We start from the raw sequence: 6000 nt of genomic DNA, 5'->3' as shown, positions 1-6000 counted from the left end.
CAAGAAGACCAGGACTCCTCATTTTCTGCTTCTGACTCTGTGGTGAGACATCCAAATCTCATTAGTCAGGGTTAGTCTCCCAGAGTTTTTAATGCTTTTTGGTTGAGATTGGCTTAGTGTGTCCCATTAGAGAAAACATGCTGTAAGGTGGTGTCCAGGATCCTGATTTTCCACTTTGGTTCCCACCACACCTTATTTGTTTATTAGGTCACAGATATTTCTTCAAACCTATTCAAGCAGTGCAGTTACTGTGACAGCATTTCCTCAGCTCAAGTGCTGAATGTATCTGGAAGTGTCAAGCAAATGCATTTATACAAATGAGGAGTATTTCCTAATATTTCAATTGACATACAAGCTGGTTACATATCTTCTCCATTAAAAAATAATATTAATCTCACCATGCAGAGATAACCACTGCTAATATTTAAGAGTATCACCTCTCAGATACATACAGAGACACACACACATTACACTCACACTCATATGCTTGAAATCTTAATGTATATTCAGCTTTATATCTTGTTACTGTTTCACATTATGACATGAACAATTCTCTATTCTCCCTATATATTATAGTCTTTAAAACAGTATTTTTACTGGCTGCTTCATATTGCATATTACAAACTATGTTTTATTTTTAAAACTCACTGAGATGGATATTATAGTTGTTTTTATTATTTGGCCATTATAAAAAATACTATAATGAACAAGCTTATGTATAAATTTTTTTTACTTCTGTTAGTTCTGAATATTTTTTTAAATGTTTGTTTATTTGCAGAGAGACAGAGAGTGAGTGCACAAGTGGGGGAAGAGCAGAGAGAGAGGGGGAGAGAAAACTCTTAAGCAGGCTTTGTGCTGTCAGCAGGACATGAACCCCTGAGACCCATGAACCATGAGACCATGAGCTGAGCCAAAATCAAGGGTTGGGTGCTTAACTGACTGAGCCACCCAGTGCTTGAGGTTCTGAATATTTTCTTAGAACTGATTACTAGAAATGAACCTTCTGGACTAGAGTTACAGTTATGTTCCCATATTGCCAAATGACCTCGAGAAGGACAGTACTGAGTTTTGATCCTGTTAGGAGTGTGTATGCTGCTTTCTGTGCTCACACTAGCTTCAGCACTTTCATCTAACTCTGACAAGTTAAAAAAAAAAAAGAAAGTTTGAAGTCAATTTCATAGAAAAAGAAAAGTCTTTAAATCTTACATCTCTTTAACTAGTGCGACACATCTAATTCATGTTAATTTGTGGTTATGCTTTATTGCTCTTATGAATTATGTGGCTGTATTTTACTTGTAGATATTTAAATGACTTACATATTATTGCTATAAATCCTTTCTTCTCTATTTATGAAAAATATATTCCTGGTAGAGATTACTGGTATTTCCCAAAAGTGACATAACTGTGGCATTGCTGTGATACTCCTATGAACACAGTAAATAGTAAACCTTGGGCAATTGACCAGGAAGCATCAGCATCTGGTATTCTAGCTTGGATTTGGAAGATGTTACACTCTTAGTATTAATATTTCTAAACAGCATATGTCTCCTTTGCTCAGCTTTCTTCACAAATGACATGTACTTAGAGTGGGGGTCCATAGATTTTCTTGTCATATACGTACTGTGAACAGTATACTTTGAAGTCTCTATTCCCTGATGCATGCTTCATCTGTCCCTGACTTGTAGCTCTGTAATCCCTCAACAGTATTTCCCCAAATCCTTGACTCTGAATGCATATGTTACACTGGACATTGTGTATCCATTTTTGAAACTGAAATATTTCTATCTCTTTTCTTCAGCTACTTTGAAAGTGGTGCCATTTATGTAGAAATGATCACAACGATACGCTTTAGGCATTCCTTTAAATCTGTTTTCACTCTTAGGTGGATCCTGAGAAACTTAACAGAAGACCATGGGGGAGGGGAAGGGGAAAAAAAAGTCAGAGAGGGAGACAGCCAAACCATAAAAAGACTCTTAAAAACTGAGAAGAATCTGAGGGTTGATGGGGGGTAGGAGGGAGGGGAGGGTGGGTGATGGGTATTGAGGAGGGCACCTGTTGGGATGAGCATTGGGTGTTGTATGGAAACCAATTTGACAATAAATTACATACGAAAAAAAAAAAAAAAAACACTGCTACTTTAATTTCCCTGAAGCTAAAACAGTCTTGTGTAGGAATAGAGTATGCCATAGTTTTACTATAGTCACATATTATAAATTAGATAATTCTTAAATACCTTGCTTCTCTTAAACCTACCACTTTAATCATCCCTTTGTTCTCATGGAAAGATTCTAGAATTCCTGGAGAACTTGCTTCAAATGGATCCTTTTTAAGAAAGGAACTGTTCTCTAGAGTTTTCACCTTTTCTAGTACTGGTGCATCTGCTTCTTATTCCCCCAGACTAGCTCTATAGTCTAAGATTCCTCATTGGGAAACCAGAAACTGATGATGTCATGTCTGAGAATTTCACTGTGCAGCATTTACAGTGGGAAGGAAAGTACATTTTCCCCCTAGTATGTCTCTGAGTAAAACACCATACTATCTCTCAAACTTTCCCAAAATAAATGTGTTCTGTGTCTGATTGTTGTTTTAACAAAAGCTATAGGACTACTATGAGCCAATCCTCTAACTTGGCAGATAACTAAGTCAGACCTATTACATTTCAAAATTAAAACAAGGGGTAGACTCAAAGGAAGATTTCTGTTTTATTTTTAATGTTTATTTAGTTTTGAGAGAGAGAGAGAGAGAGAGAGAGAGAGAGAGAGAGAGAACACGAACAGGGAAGGGGCAGAGAGACAGGGAGACAAAGAATCCGAAGCAGGCTGCAGGTTCTGAGCGGTCAGCACAGAGCCTGACGTGGGGCTCGAACGCACCAACCATAAGATCATGATCTGAGCTGAAGTCGTATGCCTAACCAATTGAGTCACCCAGACACCCCCGGAAGATTCCTGTTGTTAAGGTTTGAGTAAGGTCAACTGCAACAAGGAAAAATTTCTGGTTAGTGTATGAACAATATAAGTAAGATCAATGAAGGAATGTTTACTTTGATTACAATGCCCTTCCTTTGGTTGCAGTCTCAGTGTTTCCATGAACTTAAAGCCCTTAATAGTTAGTATCTCATTAATTTTTTTCCGAGACAGTCTCTTGGGACAGTTAATATTTGGAGTCAGTTATAGACTTATGTTAGCTAGGATTTATGAAGCTTGGATTAAGTCCTACCATGGCTTACACTGGCTCAGAACCTTCATATAACTTAGAAAAAGCCCCTTAGCTGGTGGGCATAGGGTTTAACAAGCAATGGTATCTTTGTACAGACTTAAAAGGGTGCTCCCCCCCAAAAAAAATAAATGTAAACAGATTAAAAGTCTAAGTGAGACCTGGAACCATAAAACTCCTAAAAGAAAACATAAACAGTACTCTTTTAGACCTAGGCCTTAGCAATATATATATATGGATATGTCTCCTGAGCCAAGGGAAGCAAAATAAAAAATAAGCTATCAGAACTACACTAAAATAAAAGCTTTTGCATAGCAAAGGAAACCACCAACAAAACAAAAAGGCAACCTACTAAATGGGAGAAGATATTTGCAAATGATCTATTTTAAAAGTGTTAATAGCTAAAATGTATAAAGAACTTGTACAACTCAACCTAAAAAAGAAACTGATTAAAACAACAGGCAGAGAAACTGAACAGGCATTTTTGCAAAGAAGACATACAGAGAGCAAATGGACACATGAAAAGATATTTAACACCACTCATCGTCAGGGAAATGCAACTCAAAACCACAATGAGATACCACCTCACACCCGTGAGAATGGCTAGTATCAAAAAGATAAGAAATAACAACTGTTGGTGAGGATGTAAAGAAAAGGGAACCCTTGTGCACTGTTGCTGGGAATGTAAATTGGTGCAACTATTGTGGAAAACAGTACTGAGGTTGCTAAAAAATTAAAAGTAGAAATACTGTATGACCCAGTAATTCCCTACTGGGTATTTACCCAAAGAAAATAAAAACACTAATTCGAAAAGACATATGCACCCCTATGTTGATTGTAGCATTATTTACAATAGCCAAGATATGGAAGCAATCCAAATGACCATAAATAGATGACTAGATAAAGAAGATATGATGTGTACACACACACACACACACACACACACACACACACACACACACACAGATGGAGGAATATTACTTAGCCATAAAAAGAATGAGATCTTGCCATTTGTAACAACATGGATGGACCCATTTGCTAAGTGAGATAAGTCAGTCAAGGAAAGACAAATACCATATGATTTCACTTACATGCGGAATCTAAACAAACAAAACACACAAACAAAAAACAGAAACAGACTCATTAGTATAGAGAACAACTGGTGGACATCAGAGGGGAGGGGGATTAAGGTGTACATACTTTCAGTGACAAAATAAATAAATCATGGAGATGAAACGTAGAGCATAGGAAAAATAGTAATAGTGTAGTAACATTGTCTGTACGTATGTACACTTAGCTTGTGATCAGCACTGCATAATGTACAGAATTGTGGAACCGCTACTGTGTGCACCTGAAACTAATATAAGATTCTATTATATTTCATTTATATTTTGAAAAATTTTTAAATCATAAATAAATGGCGTAAACACACAAATAAATGCATAAATAAGGTGCTGCCTCTTCCTCTGGGAAGGTCAATCCCATACCCACGCTTGGGCTTTGGGAGTGGCATACGGCTGGATCGTATCTTGTTTCCTCAGCAAGATACCTTTGTTCGTGCTACGACCAACACATCCACACACAGTGTGAAATGCTTTATGCAGATTAATTCAATTTTGAGGGCAAGAGCTCCACAGTTTGAGAACTACTAATGGAAGCACAGTGAGCTTAAGAAACTTACTGAAGGGGAGAAGGGGTGGCAAGGGACAGTGAATGGGACTTCCTAGCTTCCTGACAGCACCCCAGGTGGGCTGAGAACTTAGTCTGCAGGAGGAGAAAATTGCCTTCCATGAATTCAGAAAGCCTAACTATTGGTATGAGACAATGAACAGAGCCCCTAGAAGTGCCTCCCAGCTCAGGCCCAGAGTTTAAAACCGTGGGAGGGAAAGAAGGGTTTGTGACAAACTAGGAAAGCAAGCCTAATAAGGGAGGTGCAACAACAGCTACCAAAAGCCTCAGCAAGAGGATGGTGAGACATTCAGATTACTCAGGGTTGTGTCACCTGGAGCCATCTTTTCCTTTAGATACATTGATGTACCCAGACCTGATAAGATGAAGATTTGAGGAGCATAAGTTGTACGCTTAAGTCATCCATAGGTTCCAAAGTCACCCAGCATGATTTAGTGCCATCAGAAAGGATGGTGAGCAAGGGAAAGAATGGGGAAGGAGTGCTGAGGACCATGCTGGGGATCAAAGGATGTCAGAGGGGCAACCACAGCACCAGAGTGCCACACAGCAACAGCAGCTAGGATGGGGATGAGTGACTGTTGCGGTAAGGCAATAAGCATGCAGGCACCAGTGGAGGGGTGACATGGTTGGTACACTCCAGGAGAACAGATGTCCACAGGTCCCTGCCACAGGCCTGTTTGAGTGTTCAGAGCTAAAGACTTCAGAGTGTTGCCTACATGCTCCGTTTGAATACTTCTTTTTTCTCCTGGAAATAAGTGACAGCCAAGGAGACATAGACTCTGGTAAAAGAGAAGGATTTGTACAAACCATAAAAAAGGGGATGAACATCTTCAGGAAGTAGAGATAACTCAAGCAAAAGAGAGCGAGCTGAGTGTGTTCAAGAGCCACACCCATTGGCTAAAGCAAAAATCCTGTCCTGTAAGGACAATGAGAGTCAAGACTGAAGGTAGGTGGGAGCCACGTTGCGGATGGAAGAGAATTCACATTTTTTTGAACATCTTTTATTTACTGGGCAAATTAATATCCATGAGGTCATTCCATTCTTACCATAGCCACCATTTTTTATGGTCTTTATTTATAATTGTAATTCCCATTTTA

The sequence above is a fragment of the Leopardus geoffroyi genome, chromosome A1, assembly GCF_018350155.1.
Source record: "Leopardus geoffroyi isolate Oge1 chromosome A1, O.geoffroyi_Oge1_pat1.0, whole genome shotgun sequence".
NCBI lineage: Eukaryota > Metazoa > Chordata > Mammalia > Carnivora > Felidae > Leopardus > Leopardus geoffroyi.
This window is presented reverse-complemented; position numbering follows the sequence as displayed.